General features: G+C 46.4%; 1 protein-coding gene across 1 annotated transcript in view; it reads left to right on the top strand.

Moving 5' to 3' along the window:
• The window catches only part of cacna1g (calcium channel, voltage-dependent, T type, alpha 1G subunit), a 1015897-nt gene that overhangs the window by 683879 nt on the left and 308980 nt on the right, over positions 1–23038 (top strand). The window lies entirely within an intron of this gene.

The raw sequence follows: 23038 nt of genomic DNA, 5'->3' as shown, positions 1-23038 counted from the left end.
ACCCCTTTGAGTTTTCCTTTCCTGCCTCCACAGCTCGGCGTCAGTGAGAACTTGGCATGCCTTTGAAACCCCAGTGAGTGAATGCCCTTTCTGGTGTCACATTGAGCCATGTAGTTCAGAAAGGACTTTGGTTCAACCCTCTGTCAGAGCCGAATTAAATGACCAAAGCTGGGATGTTGGGAGGGCCACTACGGTTGGGCCAGTGCAATTAGCCTCACTACCAGTGGCAGTGCATTCATCACCTTTATACCAGTGTTAGCCATGGCTCAGTGGTAAGACTCTTGTCATTGAGTCAGAAGGTTGTGTGTTTTGAGTCCTGCTCCGGAAATTTGAGCTGACATTTTCATTGGAGGACTATGGGGGAGCACTGCACTGTTGGAAAACAAAGCCCCTTCTCTTTTTGGCATCAAGGAGCCTATAACACTATTTTGAAGAAAACTATGGGAGCTCTCCCCAGTGTCCTGGCCAAGATTTATCCTTCAATCAACACCAGTAAAATAGAAGGTGTGGTCACATTCCTGTTTGTGATTCCTTGCAGTTTGAAAACTGGCTGCTATGTTTTCCATATTACGCCAATGGCTTTACCTCAGATGTAAATCATTGGCTGCAAAGAGCTTTGCGATGTCCTGAGGTCATGAAAGGTGCTATATAAATGCAATTCTTTCTTCCTTACATCATGTTATTCTCCACCATGCTGCGTAACAGTGAAAGGAAATACTAAAAGATAACAGTGTTTCTTTTTTCGAGTTAACAATACGGGATAAATTTTTGGGAATAACAAGTGTCTAACAGTAAGTTTAAGGCAGTATTTCAGTCTCATGGTTCTTCAGTTTACGTCTTTGTATTTTCTTGTTGACATCTAGTCATTTGAATTCCCTGGCAGCCAGTCATTATCCTCTATGTAAACAAGCTCTTAGACGATTGACTGTTGTCTCAAATCTGTTGATTTTCTCAACTACTCTTCTTCATTATATAACTATTCAGATCCAAGCAAAATAATTCCTGATAATGGCATGGAAGCCTTAGTATTTGATAGCTACAGTAAACTCTGCCAGGTAATCAGCAGGTTTTTGCACTGGAGATGTGTACAGCAGGATATTCTGTCTATGGGACAGAGAGAAAAAAGACTTGTATTTCTGTGACACCTTTCTTCACCTCAGCATGCCCAAAAGTGCTGTTTTAGGTAATTAAATACTTTTTGAAATGTAATCGCTGTGGAACTGTAGAATATGTAGTGACCAATTGGCACACAGCAATCTCCCACAAGCAGCAATCTGATAATGGTCAGATAATCCATTTTTTAATGATATCGGCTGAAATATTGGCCAACTGGGAGTATAGCTTCCTCTTTTTGGAATTCTTTATGGGATCTTTTTATTTCCACCTGAAAGGGCAGAGTGGGCCTCGGTTAATATTTCATTCACAAGACAGCATCTCCACAACACAACGCTCCCCCTGAAAGGCATTGAAGCATCGGCCTAGATTACGTCCTCAAATCCCTGGAGTGGTGTTTGAATAAGGCTTGCGGCCACTCGTGTTGAGGCTCGCATCTAAAGAACAGGCATTTGAGTTATCAGGTATTAACACCTGTGAATCTGGATCCTAGAATGAGTTACTGTCTTCAGGAAAGAGATGACGGAAGGAAACTGGACAAGAGTTAAAAAAAATTCTCTGCTGATTTTTATTTAAGGCCCGAGTCCTTATCTTCAGAAGGGCACTTTGTCAGGAGATTTTGAAAGGAAAACCTTTTATGACTTTAAGTGTGGAGAATTTTCAAAATCTAATCATACAAAACTGTATGGCAACTTCAGGACATCGCAGGACTTCAAGGTTTTTTTTCACTTGTTGTATTTTAGGGTGTATTTATGTGACCAATGTAAGGCCACTGTGACAATTTACACAACCAAAGCGTAAATGAAGTTCAGTTCAGTAAGTCAGTCATTTTTTTCTTTCATGGGATATGGGTGTCACTGGCAAGGCCAGCATTTGGTGCCCATCCCTAATTGCCCTTGAACTGAGTGGCTTGCTAGGCCATTTCAGAGTTAAGAGCCTAGAGCTACACATAGGCCAGGTAAGGTAAAGATGGCAGTCTCCTTTCCTAAGGAGCATTAATGAACCAGATGGGTTTTCACAGCAATCAAGTAATGTTTCATAGTCACCATTACTGAGACTAGCTCTATATTTGAGATTCATTAACTGAAGGCAAATTCCACCAGCTGCTATGGTGGGATTTGAACCCATGACCCCAGAGCATTAGCTGGGTCTCTAGATTACTAGTGATAGTGACATAACCACTACACCACCATCCCCCCCATAAACTGAACTGAAACCAAGGAGAGTGAGATTTCCTAGAGGAGGTAGTCTCACTCTCCTTCACTTTGGAATCCATATGGGTCTGTGCAAAATTAGAACAAGGTTGTTCAGGGCTAATATCAGTAAGTGCTTCTTCACTCAAAGAGTAGTGGAAATTTGGAATTCTCTCCTGCAATAAGTTGCTGAGGCAGGAGTGTCAGTTGAAAGTTTCCAAACGGAGATTGATTGATTTTTGTTAGGAAAGGGTATTAAGAGATGTGAAACCAAGGCAGGCAGGTGGGAGTTAAGATACAGATCAATCATTATCTAATTGAGTGGCAGAAAAAGCTCAAGAGACCGAATAGCCTCATCCTATTCCCATACACCTAATTTACACTGAGTTTAATGATGGTGTGAACTGTTTTGGAAAAAGCTGTGGAGCATGAAAGCTGTGTTGGCTTTATTAAAGTGCCTGCCTTGAAGTAGAATGTAATAGTGAGCCCTCTCTGAGTGCTGCTTCCTAATAAACTAACTATTAGCCAGTAGGTTAAAAGCAAAATACTGCGGATGCTGGAAATCTGAAAGAAAAACAGCGGACTCGCAACGTCAACTCTGTTTTTCTCTCCACAGATGCTGTCAGGCCTGCTGAGTGTTTCCAGAATTTTCTGTTTTCCTATTAGCATTAAGATTGGCCAGGAGGTTTCATTAACATGTCTTCCTCAACTCTTGTCATATCCCTGAACATGCCGACTCCTGTTAGAACGGAACTCCATAGGCACTGCCTGCCCTCAGTAATCCACCCAAACAGCCATAATGATGAATTTTGAAATATTGGCAGGTGTTGCTGCCATGCTCCCCACTCCCAAGAGTGATCTGAGTGTCTTAATTTTAGACGTGTGCCCATCCTGCCCAATATATAACACCATCATTGCAAAGCCATGAGCTATGATATTAGTACTCTTTTATGACCTGAATCAATGCAGTTTTCTCACTGAGAAAATGTTTAGTGGTCTAGAGCCACACATAGGCCAGTGAACCAGATGGGTTTTTACAACAATCGAGGATAGTTTCATAGTCACCATTACTGAGACTAGCTTTTATATTTGGGATTCATTAACTGAAGGCAAATTCCACCAGCTGCCATGGTATCAGTCAAGAAGCAGTTTTGTTTTAAAGCAAGTAAGCACACTAAGAAAATGAACTGGACTAGCCATATAAATACTGTGGGCGGAATCGTCCATGCCTGTTGGCGCTGGGCGTCATGGCGGCTGTGAGCGGGCAATATGGCGGGAAGGCCAAAAATCGGTTTCACGCCATCGTGAAACATGTTTGCAATCACCCAACAGCAGGCTGTATTTCCCTCCGCCGGACATCGGGACTCCATGGTAATACATCTGCATAAGCCCAGCTCGCCGGAATTATCCCTCCACGTCAAATTTACTGCCCATGTTGACGGGAAAACACGCCGGTGCAGAACACGTCTTGACAAGTGTAACGTGCAGAAGTTGGGACTTACTGTCAGGGCCTTGCTCACAACGTGGACATCCAAGGAACAGAAGACGATAGAACCCGACAGCCACTGGACCCTGGAGGAATGTGCATCGCTTGCGGGTGGATTCTCATGGACATGGCCCCATCGTGAAGCAGCTCACAGAAGGTGAAGGGTCTGCTTCAGGACTTCAGTGTCTTGGCCATGGTCTGTTACGGATGATCGTTGAGGGGGCGGAGAGGAAGGTCCAGCTGTGAGTGGGAGAGGAAGATGTACTTGGGGGGGAGGGGGGAGAGGAAGGTGTAGGCTTGACGTGGGGAGGAATGTGTGTCATGAGGAGCTGAGGTTGGGGGGAGTCTCAAAGGTGTTGGGGGGGTGAGGCTGGGGGAGGGAGCGAAGGTGGCAGAGGGGTGAGGTTGGAGAGAAGAATGAAGGTGTCGAGCGGGTGAGGTTGGGAGGAGGGGAACAAAGGAGGCAGAGGGGTGAGGTTGGGAGAGGAGAATGAAGATGTCGAGCGGGTGAGGTTGGGAGGAGGGGAACGAAGGTGGCAGGGGGGTGAGGTTGGAAGGGGGAGGTGGTAACGGGGGAGAATACAGCAACTGAAGAGATAGGCGTAAGGGGGAGGAAGGCGTAAGGGAAGGGGTTCCAAGGGGGGAAGGAATCCAGGGGAGGAAGGAGTCCGGAGGCGGGGAGGAGTAAGGGTGGAGGAAGAAGTAAGTGGGGAGAAGGAGTAATGGGGCAGAAGGAGTCCAGGGGGGGCCAGAAGGTGTCCCGAGATGGGGGGGTGGGGAAGGAGTCCTGAGGGGGTCGGGGGGGAGGGAAGGTGTCCTAAGGTGCGGGGAACGGTGGGGTAATGGAACCCCACAGGGGGAAGGAGTGCAGAGGGGAAGGATTCCCGCTGGGAGAAGGATTATGGATGAAGGAAGAAGTAAGTGGGGAGAAGGAGTCTGGGGGGTGCGGAAGATGTCCTGAGGAGCAAGGGAAGGAGTCCTGAGCAAGGGGAAGGAGTCCTGAGGGGGAGTGGGGGGAGGATTCCTGAGTGGGGGGATGGAGCCCCACAGAGGGAAGGAGTCCGCAGTGGGGCAGGAGTGTGGGGTGGTGGATGTCCAGGTGAACATGCAAGGGAGGGGTCTGTGGAGTTGATGACTGTCTCCTGGGGAGTAAAATGAGGGTGAGCGTTGTAGTAGGGAATGGTGAGAATGAGAGAGGGCAGAGTGAGGCGCTAGGGTGGGAGAATCAGGGTGCATTGGCAGCAGTAGAGGGGACAGTGAGGGTGCTTGATGGGGACTCAGAGGCAGACGCGGACCCTGAGAGTCCAAAGGAGGAGGTCGGGGAGGTTAATGTGGGGTGGGGGTGGGATTTTCGGGAAGGTAGAGAATGTACACGTTCACCTGGACATCCCCGAAAGAAAAGGGTTGTGGCTGGTAGGTGATGGTGGGGAGGTGGAAGGTAATGCCGGGGGAGGGTCCACAGTGATGGGGGAGGGGACATGGGTGACTGGGTGAGGGGAAAGGACAGGGGAGCAGAAGAAGAATGTTACACGCACCATGCTTGTAAATCTGCAAGTGAAAGGAGACTTGTGATGGGCGAGATCGAGTGCTCCATGGGAATGTGATCCGTGGGTGGATAGAGATGCAGGTCAGCTCAGATGGACGACTGAAAGGGAATTCCAGCAGGAAGCAATGAAAATGCTCAGGACAGTGAGATGAGTGTGATGGGGGAAGGAACCGCGTGCGTGGGAGAGAGTGCTTGCACGAGGCTCTGAAAGGCCCTGCCACACATACACTTCTCTCTGCAGCGTCACTTATGGGCCGGCTGTGTGGAGGGGGGATGCAGTGGGAGGACTCGCAAACTGGAATTGAAGCTGAAAGACACCATTACACAATATTCAGTGAAGTGGATATATTTTCAGATTATAAAGTGACAAAATGTGTTCAACCGTCCAACCATGTGTGATCAGAATTTTCTAGGCCTAACATTTCTCGGTGTTACCCTGACATCCGCAGCTGCGGGGTTGACAGCCTGTGCAATGGTTGACCCTGTTGCCTCTGATGACTTCGGTGTGGGTTCTCTGGAGAGCCGAGGCCTTGGGGGTCCCAGCTTGCTTTGGCTGCCCTCCTGTGGGCCAGCTGCTCCCTCTGTGGTGACAGGATGAGGTTGAGGGGGTCACAGGCAAAGGGGACTCAGAGGGAGAGGATAGCCTCTGAGATTCCTGAGTGAATGTTCCAGGAGTGTCCAGCTGCCGCTCCTCCTCCCTTCGGCTGCCCGAGAACCCCTGCCTGGCTCCTTAATAAGAAGGAGCACTGGGGGGAGCAGGGGGCAAGGTGCCCTGTTTCCCTCTTGCATTGCCACTGCAGGAACTCATCCATGGCTACCATGATGGAGTGCGGGTCTGCACATATCTCTGCGTTCTGCTGGACCAGTGTCTTCATGACATCCGCCACCTACCTCCCCATGGAGACCTCCATATTCGCACATGTATGCACCACTTCATCAGAGAGCAAGCGGACACACTCCTCCAACTCGCATGCCAATCTGTTGAGGGCTTCCAACAGCTCAGCATGATGTCCCCCCCGTCTCCTTCTGTCTCTCCAGGATGAGTTGGGAGGCCAAATCCAGGGGCTCGTTGTCTGACTAGGACCTCATAGATGCTTCTTTCCCCAGCAGTCCTCCCGAGTACCGGGGAGCTCAGCTGAAACTGCCTCCTCCTGCTGCGGACACCTGTCCGTGCGGTGACCACCAGTTTGTGAACCTGAGTCTGCTCTAGATCTAGGCCCCACCAAGGTGTGTGTCTCTGTGCTGGTGCAGGGTGTGGGTAAGCGTTGTGACGGGTCTTCCAGGCTGCTCATTTCCAGCTCTTCAATGGAGGAGGTGTCCTCTTGGCTGGAGGTTGGAGCTGAGGGACTGGCTGGCTGAGGGTGTCGGTTGCTTGGCAGAGCTCCCTGTGAACCAAAGTAGAGATAATTAGTGCATGGCAGCAGAGCCAAAAGCAGGAGAGACAGCACTCACATTTGCGTTGAGAGAGGGATGATGTGGTTCAGGATCCTCACATGGGTGTTCGCCGTTGTCTTCACCATCACCACAGGCACAGTCCACGTCCTCACTAGTCAGCGCGATGGCACACTCCTCAAAGTGAGCGAGGGGCCTAATGTTGGCCACTCCACCCCCCGGTCTGGGACCTCTCACTGCTGTTGTGAGCCAGCTTCTCCTGCATGAAGACAGATGGAGTGAGTGTGAGCAGGACACATGGCTCTGCATGGAATGTTTTTGTGGTGAGCGGAGACATGGACAGGATGAGGACACAGGCTTGAGAGGGTATGAGCCTGATGGAGATGTGAGGGTGTGTGTGAGAGTCAGTGGTGTTGTCCCTTAAGGTGTGAGATCCCTGTGGATCACAGAATCACAGAATCACAGTGCAGAAGAGGCCCTTCGGCCCATCGAGTCTGCACTGACACATGAGATACACCTGACCTACCTACCTAATCCCATTTACCAGCACCTGTCCCATAGCCTAGAATGCTATGGATGTGTGATGGGTTTGTGAGTGTGTGAGTTGAGAGTGATGAGAAGAGTAACTTACCCTGGCAGAGCGGATGAGAGTGTTCATCCTCTTCCTGCACTGGGTGCCTGTTCTCTTTTGCAGGACATTGGCACTGACCACAACTGCCACCACCTCCCATGCTGGATTGGTGGCCTTGCTTGCTGGCCTTTGCCCAGAGTGGAGGTAGAGGACATCCCGAGGGCCAAAAGGCTTTCCAGGGACGCGTCACTGAATCAAGGGGTTGCAGTTTTCTTGCCTTTCAGGGCCATGCAGCAGCCCTGGGCTGGAAGCACTGAGAGGTATGCGCGCAGCTACACTTTAAATGTGGTGCCTGGCATGAGGAAGCAGCAAGGTGACAGCGTAGCAGGCGAATGAGAGCCCTCCCGCCATAGAAACAGCTTGTTTCCCAGAAATGCATGATTAATGAGGCAGGATTGGGATGATGCAGCGTGAGAAGCTCCCATTGCAGCTTGCAGGTATAACATTCTTTATCCCGCCTGCCACTGCACCTACTGCAAATCTGGGATGATTCCACCCTGTGGCTATAAGAGTAGGACAGAGGCTAGGAATCCTGTGGCGAGTAACTCACTTCCTGACTCCCCAAAACCTGTCCACTATCTACAAGGCATGAGTCAAGAGTGTGATGGAATACTCCCACTTGCCTGGATGACTGCAGCTCCCACAACACTCAAGAAGCTTGACACTGTCCAGGACAAAGCAGTCCGCGTGATTGGCATCACATCCACAAACATTCACACCCTTCACCACTGACGCACAATAGCAGCAGTGTCTATCATCTACAAGATGCACTCCAGGAACTCACCAAGTCTCCTTAGGCAGCACCTTCCAAACCCACGGCCACTACCATCTAGAAGGACAAGGCCAGCAGATAAATGGGAACACCACCGCCTGCAAGTTCCCCTCCAAGCCACTCACTATCCTGACTTAGAAGTATATCGCCATTCCTTCACTGTCGCTGGACCAAAATCCTGGAACTCCCTCCCTAACAGCACTGTGGGTGTACCTACAGCACATGGACTGCAGCGGTTCAAGAAGGCAGCTCAACACCACCTTCTCAAAGGCAATTAGGGGTGGGCAATAAATGATGGCCGAGCCAGTGAAGCCCACATCCTGTAAATTAATAGTAAAAAAAGAGATATTATGGTCAGGTTCACTTGATAAAGGTTCAGTTGACAAAGCTTGTCTTCACATAATGATAATACAAAATAAATATGCCATGCTTCCCACATCAACTTGAATTGAACAAAATAACTCCAATCTAAACTCCGAATCTGATCAAAGCCGATCTATGAAGTTTTCTATTATACCAATCTGATTTCAAAAGTTTCATCTTTGTCTACAAATTTCTTTTCCACTTTTTCCACTTATCTTAACATCTCCCCCAGTCTTACATCCCAGCAAGCACCCTCCAGTGCTCTGATTCTCATTTACAACACCTTCCCTCTCCTGTCAGTTACCATTTTGGATGGTGCCTTTAGCACTATGCCCCTGCACTATCCTCCTTATTGTATGTGCGTCTGGCTTCAGGAGACTCTTCATCTCTTCAACAATGCCTTCAACCATCACCCTATCATTTCATCCAACTCCTGCTGCCTCCTCCCATTGCGGGTGAGACAGATTGCAATGAAGGCTACATAAAAAGACACTAAGCAATTGCATGTGGCATGTCCATGAATGGTCTCTTTTGAACCTAAGGCCTTGGGCATTTCTACTTTAATCAGCTTTTTCCAAAGATTAGCTATAATGCAGAAATGTTTTTAGTGAAGGCTGTGGTCTGAAAGGATGCCTCAGAATGTTGAGGACTGTTAATAAAAAGTCCATTTGTCGTTGATTTATGCTCTTCAATTCAAATTACACGAGTGTCGAAAGAGATTTTAATAATTGTACAATGAAATACTAACCAATTTATTAACTAGATTGAAAGGAAATGTGCTTGACTTAGAGCTTTTCTCAAAACAAGGCTGCATAGAAATAAGACTGGAATATTTCTTGGACATATTTGGCACATATTTGCTCAGATTCTTCTTGGTCCCAAACCTTACGTTCAAAAGCTCAGCAGTTTTGAACTCCCCAGATCAGCATCCATTTTGATACATAGCAGTTAAGAGACACTGTCTTCACAAAAGTAATGTTGCTCAGAATTTAGTTCCCCACCAGAGGCATTTTCAGAGGCAGGGTGGAGGTGGGGGTTGGGGTGCCATGTGATCAGGTGGGAGGGTGCAGGGTAGAGGTCGTACCACCTTCCCACCTCCATCCAATTAAATCCAAGGCAGGAAGGCTTGCGGGTGGCCATCCTACCTGGAGGCTAATTGAGGTCCTTAAGGACCTCTTAAGGACCTCATCCTGCCGCCATTGGTATTCAACTAGCAAGCGGGGGGACTCACCATCTGGGAAGGCTACCCAGAAAACACTGCCTAATTTGCCTTTGACTTTTGTAGCGGGGGGTGGGGGGGTGGATCAAAGGCACTGTGTGCCAGATCGAGGGACCCAACATTGAGGGATGGAGAGGGGATGCCATAGGAAGCCATCCTCCTGCCCATGTTGTCAACCCATCCTCCCCCCACCCCCCCACCCCGCCCCACCACCCCTGGCCAGTGCCTTCCTCCTGGGAACCCTGTTCTTTCCCACTTCCCAAGGCCAGTTCTAACTCTTTCTAGCCAGACACCCATTACTCTGTTGAAACAGCTGCACTGCAGGGAACACATTGCTTGATTCACAGCTCTTTCTCTCTGATCTATTCTGTCAATTGCACAATGTTTATTTACACAAGATAAAGAGGGTTCAAGTGCTTGCAGTTTCTGCTACTGATAGGTTTAAGGGTCTGGATTATTGACACTTTTATAGGGCAGTAGTAAAAGAAATGTTTATGAATGAATGACTTTTTTAAAAGCCTTTTCACGCATGCTATTGTTACTAAAGGCTTCAGTGGTTCTGTACAGGGTGTATACTGGGTGAATGGACATGGGAGTGCCATGGGGTTGGCATGGAGAATATAAGCGAACATGAGGGGGTGAGTGGAGGGGAATAGGTTGGCATGGAGGGTATGAAGAGCCAAGGGGTGTAGGTGGGGAGCATTGGTTGGCAATGGGCATAGGTAAGACCTTTTGAACTTACCTTTCAAAAGGTTCACTCATCCAGACTATGGTTCACAACACTGAGGGACCATGAACTACAAGCCCTTGAAAAGCTGGCCCGACTCCGCGAAAATTGCAGAGGACTAGAAGATGTCATTCCCCGCAATGGAGCTGGCCACATCAGGAGTGTAGGGTGCTGGCTTATAACTCACACCAGCCTGCACCCTCCTCCCATGCTAGTAAAATTGGGGGCACTGGGAATGGGGTCAGGCATCTTGAATCAGGTCCCGGCCATCATTTTTAAAGGTCCACAAAATTGCTCCAACTCCACAAAAATCCAGCCAGCTGCCCTTAAATTCAGATGTTAAATGGGAGGCTCTGTCTGCCCTCTCAAGTGGATGTAAAAGATTGCATGGTGCTATTTTTCAGATGAGTTGATACCCTGGCTGACATTTATTCCACAACTAAGAAGACTAAAACAGATTAGTTGGTGTTGTAGTATCGCTGTTCTTGGAATCTTGCTGTGCACCAATTGGCAATTGTGCTCCCTGTGTTATGACGGTGACTACGCTTTGACTATGCTCAGTGGCTGTAGATCACTTTGGGATATTGTGAAAGGCGCTATAGAAATGAAAACCTTTCTTGTTTGGTGAGCTTCTTTCTGTTGAGAGAGAGTGAAGAAAGCTCAGTTCTTTGGCAACGCCCTTTGTCAGCCTTGTTGTCATGGGAACAAACGACCCCCTAAAAAAAATCACCACACAAAAATTCAAAATCCTGAACTGTCTCTTTGAACTTAATTGACTGAATACTGCAGTTTGCCTTTTAAAAAAGACAATTTGTACTGACTGTTCCAGAGAGTGATGTCATGGCCAGAACAAACATGGCTGAGAGTCAACCTGTGATTTCATCCATCAAACCAGCCCATCGAGAACACGGACAACTTATCTATTTGAGTATCAAAGTTGTGATCACGTTGTCCGTAAGGAATCCATCGTCACACTGTCAATAAAAACTGCTCCTGTCAGGAATTCAAGCTGGAATTGCTTTAATTAGATGAGAAAAGAAACATTAAAAATATATAAAAATAGAAGAAAAAAAAAAGACCCACCAACAGGAAGGACCATGTGAGACCTCCTCGAGTGGCTCAGTTGGTATTTGGACTGTCCAGTTGCAGAACTGAACCATATTCCAGCTTCAGTCTCTGAATTTGCTGATTCCAGTGAGGGTCAATGATACAGTTAGTACAGCTGACCACTCCGGCTCGACATTAAAGACAAATCAGCCAAGAATCCTAATACAACAACAATAAATTACATTTATATAGTGCCTTTAGGACAGTAGAATGTGCTAAGGCCGTCCACAGGAGTATTAGCAAGCAAAACATGGTGCCTTTCCATACCCATCCCTCCTCCCAAACGCAGTAGGAAGTATTTTTTTTATTCTTTCAAGGGGTGTGGGTGCCCCTGGCTAGGCCAGCATTTATTGCCCATCCCTAGTTGCCCTTGAGATGGTGGTGGTGAGCTGCCTTCTTGAACTGCTGCAGTCCATGTGGTGTAGGTACCTAACCATCTCTGTGCCCAGCTGAGAATCTGGGGTTCGAGAAAACGGTGACGAGATAGAAAATGAATCACAGTGCCAGTCTCGCTCACTGATAGCACGGTGGGTAAAAGCCCAATATGATGCCTCACAGGGCACCATATTTGATTTCTGGTCAGTGCTGTGTTACCTAATCGTAGCTGGGGTGGCTACAATATCTCAGAGGCACAGAGCAGAAATGGCTGGACTGTGTTCCTGTTTTTGATCACTTTCCAATGGCTCAGTGGACAGGCACAAAAGTAATATTTAAAAATATTGACTTTTACACAGCGAGAGGAGGTCTTGTGGCACCGGTAGGTACCGCCCCTGCCTCTGAGCCAGAAGCTTCGGGTTCAAATCCCACATGTGCATGTAAAAGTGAACATTGCCATGGCAACACCGACTCCTTCTGGTCGTGCGGGAGGGGCGTGGTTGGCTGGATGGCTGGTGTGGATCAGATTGGCGCCAACAACATGGGGTTTGATCCCCATTCCAGTGGGGGGGAATTCGGGGCTACCTGTAGTGGAGGTCGTGGAGCTATGGGTCGGATCCGCCTTCGTACAGAGAACTAAAGAAGAAGGAGAAGTAGAACTCGTTGGTTCTGGTATTGAATGGGTTGGTACTTCTGCTATAGTTACAGAAATCTCAGGTTAGATTGCATTCAGCTTTAGACATCGCGCCTCAGGAAGGACACGTTGTGGCCTTGGAGGGGATGCTGCACAAATTTACCAGAAAGACACTGGGGCTAAAAGGGTTAAATTACAAGTTCAGGTTGCATACAGTGGTTTGTACAGCCTTGAAAATGGAAGATAAAGGAGTGATTTAATTCAAGTGCTTAAGGTAATTAAACAATTTGATGAGAGATATTTCCTCTGGTGGAGGGACTCCAGAGCAAGTAGCATGACCTAGAAATTAGAGCAGGACCATTCAGGGGTGACATTAGGAAGCAGTTCTTCACACGAAGGGTAGTGGAAATTTGAAACTCTTGTCAAAAATCCTCTTGAGGCTGGGGGGTGGGGATCAGGCGGGGGGAATGTGGGCACCTGAAAATTTCAAAGCTGAGATTGAGTTTTTTTGTTAGGCGAGCGTATTAAGGGTTACAAATCAAAGCCAAGTAGATTGAGCCAAGATAATGATAAGAATTGAAATAATGCTGCAGCAGGCTCGACAGGCTGAATGGTCTCTTCCTGGTGGTCTGATTGTTGTCTGAGAGATGAGTACTTATGCTTATCATGTGCTAGACATGCTGTGTTGTAGGGTGGTTGAGTTGTGCTATTAATGATAGAGTTGATCTGCAGACGCTTCTTGGGTGGAAACATTAAGTTTATTTACAATATGCTCAGCAGCAACTACATGTGTGCTTTCAAATCCAACTCTATATCTACATTGACTTGTGAGGTAGCCCAAGCTATTTTCCTATTGGTTACTAGAGATTATGTGATCTTCCTTAACAAGTATTATTCTTAAAGGCACATTATACACTAAATAAAACAATGATTTCTACATTCCTCTCCGTTAACTTAGCTATACATATTATATTTACAAGTACATATTTTTCAAGACAACATAATATTTACACTGGGTAAGGAATTTACAAGTTCAGTCTTTCAGGTGGTTTTCTGGTACATGTGGAATGTTGCAGCTCCACAACTTCAGATTCTTTGTCAGGAACCTCCTTTTCCGGAGTTGCCTGAACATCAGGTGCTTCAGTGAGCACTTGCAGTTCTGTATCCTCAACTCTTACAGGAATATCCGACATGTCAGTCCTGGGTTGAGTATTCGCAACAGGAAACACAGACCCGGTCATGATCACTGGTGGAACCAAATCTTGGTGATTTGTCTTTCTGTTCCTTAAATGGTCCACATGTTTATGGATAATCCGGCCGTCCACCTCCACATGGTAAGATAGAGGTCCAGTCACACTTATTTCACCCAGTAACTACTTTGGTCCTTCTCCGAAGTTCTTCACATATACCGGCTCTCCCACAATAAATTTCCTCGTGCGACTATGCCAGTCATGTCAAGTTTTCTGGCTTCCCCGACTCCTTTGTACCTTCCCCTCTAAATTCAGCATTATTAAGCTCAATTTCATCCTGAGACAGCATTTCAACAATAACTCCACAGGCGTGATACCTGTTGTTGTGTGAGGGGTAATCCTGTAATGAAAAATAAAGCGTGCTAGCTTGGTTGCTAAGGAATCACCCGTTAGCTTTTTCATGCCTGCCTTGAATGTTTGAACCGCCCTTTTGGTCAGTCCATTTCAGGAAGAGTTACGGTGCAGTTTTCACATGAGTGATACCATTGAGGCTGATAAACCTTTGAAACTCAGCACTCGTAAATACCGTGCTGTTATCAGAAACGATTACTTCTGGTAGTCCATGAATGGCAAAATTCAAGCATAGTTTCTCAATTGTAGTGGCCAACGTTTGTGACTTCACCTCATATATGCCCAACCATTTTGAATGGGCATTGTCAATGAGCAGAAACATTGTCCCCAGGATAGGTCCAACGTAGTCAATGTGTAAGCGCACCCAGGGTCTACCTGGCCACTCCCATGGGTGTAATGGAGCTGTCACTGGCAACTTTTGCAGTTGCTGACATTGCACACAGTGCTTTACTAAACTCTCTCTTTTGCCATCCATCCCAAGCCACCATAGATAGCTATGTTCTTCATTCAGGAAATTCCTGGATGGGCACTATGTAGTTCAATTAAAAGTGGTTCTCTTCCCTTTGAAGGAACTATCACTCATGTTCCCCACAACAAGATGCCATCCTGGCTGGTTATTTCATGTCTCCTGTTGAAGTAAGGTTTCATTTAATCAGATACGGGCTCCTGTGACCAACCATGTAGCAATTGTTCTGGAATTGAGATAGGCCTGGGTCCCAACTTGTCCAGTCTCTGATCTGTCGAGCACATACCGGCGAGGAATCTAAGAAATTTAACAGTAAAACAAGTTCCTGTGGAACTGGGATGTATTCGTCATTTTCATGTAAAGGCAAATGACTAAGGGCACCGGCGTTTGCGATTTGATTGCCAGGCCTATGTATGAAAGTTTATTCGTATGCTGCAGAATTAAGGTCCATCATTGTATTCTTGCTGAGGCTACTGGTGGTATAGCTTTGTCCTCACTAAACAGTCCTAGCAATGGTTTGTGGTCTGAAAATTATGGCAGTGTACATGGTGGTGAAATTTCTTGACACCAAAGATGATGGACAAGCCTTCATTTTCTATCTGTGAGTATCCCTTTACCACTGTGGTAAGTGTACTTGATCCATAACCTATTGGCCATTCCAGGCCATCGTCCACGATGAGGGAGCTCTGCTCCCACTCCGCAGGGAGAGGCGTCACATGTCAGCACCAGTTCCTTCGTCTGGTCATAATGCGCTAATAGATTGGACAAGTGCAACAATTGTTTCACCTTTATGAAAGTTTCTTTCTGGGGCGCCTCCCAAGACCAGTGTTTGTTGTTTTTGAGTAGAGAATGTAGGGGAGCCAGCACTGTAGACAAACTGGGTAAGAACCACCCATAATAGTTGATCATTCCTAGGAATGATTTGAGCTCAGGGGTGTTCTTTGGCGCAGGTGCCTCTTTTATGACTCTCACTTTCTCCTCAACCAGGTGGAGGCCCTGTCAATCTACCTGGTGACCCAAATAGATTACCTCCCTCGCTTGGAAAATGCTCTTTTTCAGTGAATCCTGTCACCAATACACCATCTAAATAGACTACAACTTGGGGCAGTCTCTACAGTAAGCTTTTCATTGTTCTCTGAAAGATGTCACAAGCGGAGGAGACACTGAAAGGCAATGGTGTATATTGGTACAACCCTTTGCGGGTATTCATTGTGACAAATTCCCGGGAGGCATTATCCAACTCTAGTTTTTGATAAGCATGACTCTTGTCAAGCTTTGTGTACGTTGTTCCCCCACCATCTGGGCAAACAGGTCTTTGATTTTTGGAATGGGGTGCCTGTATATCTTAGCCACTTTATTAACCATCAGTCTGTAGTCTACACAAATTTGGATGCATTGGTTGGATTTAAGGATGGGGACTATGGGTGCTGCCCATTCTGAGAATTGAACGGTTTGTATAACACTCAGTTTCTCTCGTCTGTTCAGTGCAATGTCGACGCAGGGCATATGGCACCGGTCTCGTCTTCGTGAAGTGAGGGGTTGCTTCCAGGTCCACATGCATCTTGTCCTGCAAGCCCTGGATTTTCCCCAGTTCGTCCTTATAGATGGTGGCGTCCTTTCTAAGTAGCTCTGGTAGCATACTTACTTTCTACTGGAAAATTTCAGACCATTCTAACTTAATCTCCTTTAACCAATTTTGCCCCAGGAGATTTGGCCCTTCACCTGCTACCACCATCAAGGGTAGCTTTGCCGATTGGCTCCATAATGGTCTGTTACTCTGCATTTGCCTTTTACTTGAATGTCTTCACCCATATATGTTTTTAGCCTGGCATCTGTTTCTTCTAAACTTAATTGGTTTCACCATTATTCAAATATCCAAAGGTATGTTCCCCAATTACTGTAGTGGAAGCTCCCGTGTCCACTTCCATTTGAACAGGTTTGCCATTTACTTTCACTTTGACAAATATTGGTTCTGTCTTTCTAACTTTCCAATTAAACGACGAGTAAATATCTGAATTTGTTGTTTCAGGTTCTTCTACATTGTAGATTTCATTGGGCTTCTTCCTTTGTCTACAAGCCTGCTTGAATCCTTCCTTGCACTGTCTCATCATATGTCCATTTCTATGGCAATAGTAACATTCGATTTTTTTAAACTGCCAATCGCTAAAAGATTGATTGTTTCCACCTCTATTAGGATCATTCTTCGATTTCACTGCAAAGTTATTTGGCTTTATTCTTCGGCTAGCAGAGGCTGTTTACTGCTTCTCAGCAGAGTCTCGCTTTCTTGCGCCTCTTTCAGTTGAGGTTTCCCGCCTGATATGGAGGACGGCGCCATTTTGCACACCCTGTGTTGCTTTTGATTCTCTTACTGCGCTTTCCATGGCCAGCGCTATCTCTAGCATCTTCTTGAAATCCAGATTCACTTTGGGCAATAATCTTTTCTGAATAGTGTCCTCTTGCACACCACACACTAAACAATCTCTGTCATTCAGAGTCATACTGAACTCACAATGTTCAGTTAGCTGTTTCATATTTGCCACGTAGCCTGCAATTGTCTCACCCAGGGCTCTATTTCATGAATTAAACCTAAACCTCTGCATCATGACTGAGGGCTTTGGTTGAAAGTGACCCTTCACGAGGTCCATCAATTCATCGAAATTCTTTGGCCAGGATTTTCCTCTCGGCGATTTGGGGGCGGGGCCCGGTCGCCGAGGGGAAAATGACGCGGGATGACGTTTTTAGGAAGGCGGGCGGACAGTGAAATCAGATGCCTGCCCGCTGACCTGTCAATGGCCAATTGAGGCCATTGACAGGATAATTAAAGCACTTAAAGACCTGCCCAGCCAAACTTAAGGCTGGTGGGCAGGCCAGGAGCCCCAGAGGGCTCCAGATTATTCATGAAACTTCTTCCACTGGCGGGATGAAGTTTCATGTCCATTTTGTACAAAAATAATACAGTTTATGTGTTCTTTATTAACATGTTCCATCTCGTGTGACATTTTACCCATCTCCACTTAATGGCTGAAAACCACTCTCGGTCTGTTTTTCATTTTTGCTAGGGACAGGGTTTATAGCAGCCAGTGAACTACTTACAATCTACATCATCTCATGACAATTACCTCAATAGTTTTTTCTTTCTCTGTGTAGTGCAAAGTAAGTTTGGACCCAAGTTACTAATCTGCTTTCAGCCAATCACCATTTCTCTGTGCTTCAGTTGGACATGGCTTTATGATGATATATAAGAATTAGCCTAATTAGGAAAAAGATGGCCTCGATTCTAATTTAAAATAAAAACAGGAAGCACTGGAAAAGCTCAGCAGGTCTGGCAGCATCTGTGGAGAGAGAAACAGAGTTAACATGGAGCTGTTTGATTCTAATTTGTTACCTTTCAATCTGAATTCACATCACATCTCCTGCTGTACATTAAATTGCCCAAATTATCCCAGATGTTCTAGGCTATTAAAATCCCAGCCTAGGGGCACCTTGCTAGAAGTCTTGAAGCCCTGTGTGCTCTCTCAGATGAATCTTAAAAGATTCCATGGCACTATTTCAAAGAAGAGCAGGACAACTCTCCATGGTATCCTGGCCAATATTTATTTCTCAACCAACATCACTAAAACAGATTATTTGATTATTACGTGAAAATTGGCTGCTGACTTTCCTACAGCGACTACACTTCAAAAGTACTTCATTAATTGTGAAGTGTTTTGGGATGTCTTGTGGTCATGAAACGCACTATATAAATGGATTTTTTTTTTGCTTCAAGTTACAGAAGTCTACAGAGTGTGGTGTGCTGGCTGGTGAAAGCATTTTCACTGACTTCTTGGTTTCTGCACAAACCAGTTGCCCCCAACACGTGTGCATAAGTAGGCATTACCCTTAGAATATAACAAGGCTTGGACAGAGGTCACACAGAGCAGGACAAACTGCTGGAAGAGGGAGAATGAGGAGGAAGGCCGAGGAAAGGCTCACAGGAGGAGGCCATATCCATCCAGGGGTGTTTAGGGAACAATTCTCCTACCTGAGCCTCAACGAAGGATAATGTGTGAGATGTCTACACTTCAGTAAGGTCGTTGCCGCTGAAATCTGCCATCTGCTACAACTCCAGATCAGGACAATTACCGCGTTGTCAGTGGCTGTGCAGGTACCGTTGTGAAGAAGTTTTGTGTGTGTCTGCCTCCTTTAACGCTGGAGCTGAATTATTCATAATTGCCATCCTTGTTGCATAAGGGAAATCACAGACCTTCTCTAGTCACTACAAGTTAACTATATTTCATTCTCTCTTGTCAGAGAGAAGCAGCAAGTGAGCCCATGGTTTCACTAGGATTACGGGTTTTCCTATGGTGCAGGGTGCCATTGCCTGCACACTTGTCACTTTGTAGGACCAGTATGTTCATCCTGCCCTGTACCAGAACCAAAAGGGACCCCACTCACTCAACATCCAGCTAGTGTGTGACTGTAGGCAGTGAATCAGGTAGGTCAATGCCTGGTATCCTGGCAGCAGTCATGATACCTTCATTCTGCGGCAGTCCTGCTGTGCCATCTGCCTTGGAGCCACCACAATGAACCCAAGGGTTCGCAAGGGCTATCCATTGACAATATGGCTCATGACTCTGGTGTACAACCCACACACACACATGCATAGCATGCATACAATGAAAGCAATGTTGCCACACAACATGTGATAGAGTGGACCATTGACGTCCTGAAACGACAATTCCACTAGGGAAGAGGCCTGCAGTATTGGACGAAGCAGGTGTCGAGATTCACCATGGCCTGCTGCATGCTGTACAACTACCAGCTATACAACAAGCAGCTGAGGAACAAGGGCATGAAGAGGAAGAGGAAGAAAGGGGGCAACCCAGAGAGCCCCTTTCTGGACCTGCTGCCCACGAAGAACTAATTTAAGTGCAATACTAGTAACCAACAGTCCTACACCCTCTCTCACTGACTCACAGCATCTGCTTGACCACAATATGCAAATAAAAGCCACCAAAATGTAACATTCCAAACCAGGTTCATGAAGCAAATCATGCCATATTACATACAAAAGTCAAAAATCACCCTTTACTGCCTGCCTTCTATGTGCCTTTGCCAGGCCTAGTGTTCCTACAAAGTGCTACACCAATGGCTGCAGCATAGCTAGTGGAAGGCTGTTGACAGTCAGTGGAAGAAACTGCAAGTGGCCTTGGAGGACAACCTAAGCAGCTCTGGACCCAGAGAACCTGGCTGAAGACAGCATCACCTCGGCATGGACGGCAGCAGTCTGGGCTAGCTGGCTGGTAGGCAAAATAGCATTGGTGGGAGAATGAACCCTGTCTTCTTGAGAGAGGACGACATGCAGGTTCGCGGCCCACTCCCCCAGGTTTGGCACTTCAGTAATCTTAGAAAACTGTTGGAGGACAGATTGTTGTACCACTGTGACATCCTCCTTTTCACCCTGTAATCCACAGTCATTGTGCCAGCAGTCTGACCTTGCGTGACTTCAGTTTGAGCCTCCACTGTAGCCCTCCGTCTTCTGGTGAAAGCTGCTTGAGTTGCAATGGAAGCTGAGACATCAGCCATCAAACGCTGCATCATAGTGGGGGCCACAAGTGTGTGAATGGAGTTGGCCACCACATCTGTACTGGAAAGGATGGGCTCCAAACTGCACAAATCCCTGTGCCAAGTTGATGCTGGACTCCTCCATGCTCCTTCATACTGTATGCAGGTTTTCTGGCAGGCTTTCCAATGCACCAGGCATCTTTCTTTTACATATCCATCAGCTTCTCTTGTAGGTTGTTCCATCACAGTGCTTATCTGAGTCTTCTGCAACAGAACTCATGCAACCTCACCCTCACACAGTGAGCTGGCACATGTACTATCCTTTCCCAGTCTGCGGGAACTGTCCTTAATTGGACAGGGCTCCCAGGTGCAGCCTGTTAACTGGCTGCCTTCTCGAAAATCTCCTCCAGGGACCCGCTAAGGCCACATCCAGGTTTGTGACAAACCACTATTGCTGACAGAAGATCACGGAACAATTCTGAGGGAGGGCCATTGACCTGAAACATTAATTGTGTTCCTCTCTCCACAGATACTGTTAGACCTGCTGAGTGTTGAGTGAGTGTTGAATGCTGAGTGCTTCCAGCATTTTCTGTTTTTATTGTTGCTTTATATAGAGCCATTCACAACCTCAAGATGTGGCAAAGTGTTTTACAACCAATCAGTACTTTTCGCAGTGTTGTCATGTTGCAATGTAAGAAATGCAGGAGCCATTTCACACACAGTAAGGTTTCGCAAACAGCCATGTGATAATAACCAAATAAATGTCTTAAATGATATTGATGGTGGGATAAATATTTAGCCAATACAGCTTAGAGAATGCACCAGCTCTTCTTTGAAATAGTGCTATGGGTTCTTTTACATGCAACTTTGAGAGCAGACAGGGCCTCAGTTTAACATCTCATCAGAGAAATGATATCTCTGGCAGTGCCACACTCCCTCAGTACTGCAGTGGAGTGTCAGCCCAGAATTTGTGCTCAAGTCTCTGGAATAAAACTTGAACTCAATCTTCTGACTCAGCAAGAGTGCTCCCCGCTGATACCAAAGCATAATAATACAGGAACTCATCAACTGGGGAAGGTGCTAGTTATATTTGCAATGATTTTGCATTTTAGACATGGAAAGCTGCATTAGAGAAGTAAACAATTAACAATTGGCATTTACAGTGAAAGTAACAAGTATTTTCATTGGAATAATGATACCTGGCAACAGAATGAAAATGAAAAAAAATATATTTTAAGTATTCAAACCAACGGTTACCACGGAAACAGAATATTCTGTGGCTCAGAGCACATCACAGCTCCTCCCGCTCAGGATCGGCCAGCAGTATATTGATGATTTACACTGAATACCTGTGCAAAAGTCTAAAAACAAACCATTAACTCACTCCAGGCAGAAACTGCCAAGTAGCTATGTATACGGGAAATTTCCTGCTGCGTTACCATGTCCACAACCACTGACAAACAGAATTGTGGGAGTTCCAGCACTAGAACACCGGAGAACTCCTGTTGCCTTCCACCACCCCATAGTCCAACATGGAAATGCAAATGCCTTTGACACGACTTTTGGAGCTGGTGGGCCATAAGTCATTAAGCATTTCTGAGTTTGAGTTTTTAGAAAAATATCTATTCTGTACTGAGCTTGACGATAATCCAGTGAGGTCTCAATGTACTGCTCCCACCCATATCGTTCTATGGGCCTACAAATGCCAATTGTGTTTAACCGCAACCAATATGCAACACTTCACACTTTGTAAGTGCTACGAGCATGCCGATTCCTGTTTAAAATCACTTCACAAGTTACTAAGCCCATCAGCTACTTCTTTATGGATATACCTTAGGCCTCTATCTATTGTCCTCCCATTTTAGGGTTGCCAACCTTCAAGGATTGGCCTGGAGTTTCCAAGAATTGAAGATCAGTCTCTGTGAACAGTCCGGCGAACAAACCAGGAGAATAATCACAAAGTATTAGACAAAATTTTGGCTTTATTCCCCAATTTCTTTGAACACTGTCATTAATAAGAAATAAAAATGTTGGAGATGAGGAAACAAAAGCTGTTTGATTGACAGTTTAGTTTATCCAATCAGTTAACAAAGGACGGGATTTTTCTAGTCCTGCCCATGATGGGAATGGTCGTGGGCGGGACAGAAAATTCGCACGACAAGCCAAAGGTCCGTTGGATTCGGGTGGGAATTTCTGTTCCTGCAGCGGGCAGGTCTGGGAAATCCCGCCCAAAGAGTCCGTTCTCTTTTCAATGGATGTGGGAAGGCGGTGTGCCCAGAAATGGAGCAATGGTGGAGTGCGGGGAGAAGTGATTCGAGATTAAAGGCCTTTTCTTTATTCATTCATGGGATCTGGACATCACTGGCTAGACCAGTATTTATAGCCCATCCCTAATTGCCCTTGAGGAGGTGGCGGTGAGCTGCCTTCTTGAACCGCTGCAGTATAGGAACACCCACGGCCTGTTAGGGAGGGAGTTCCAGGATTTTGACCCGGTGACAGTGAAGGAACGGCCGATATATTTCCAAGTCAGGATGGTGAGTGGCTTGGAGAGGAACTCGCAGGGAGTGGTGTTCCCATGTGCCCGGGAGTACATCGAACCAGAGTTGGCAACTCAAGCTATATAGAGGAGGCCTCATTAGCTTAATTATGTCCGTTCTAATGAAAGGTCCCACTTGCAACATTAAACTTGTCTTTTTCTTTCAGGTGCTAATGGGCCTGTTGTAAACGTTTTGGTTGTCTTTCAGATTTACTGGACTTGAGGAGTTTTATATTTCTTACTTCCCTTCCTTTTTATCTCTACGCAGTATCACAGAACCTGGAAAGAGATGATGGCAGTGTGAACCTAAATCATGCTGCAGGGAGTAGCAGG

Source organism: Cetorhinus maximus, chromosome 24 (assembly GCF_964194155.1).
Source record: "Cetorhinus maximus chromosome 24, sCetMax3.hap1.1, whole genome shotgun sequence".
NCBI lineage: Eukaryota > Metazoa > Chordata > Chondrichthyes > Lamniformes > Cetorhinidae > Cetorhinus > Cetorhinus maximus.
Note: the sequence above shows the minus strand (reverse complement) of the source record. Positions and strands in the feature narration are given on the sequence as shown.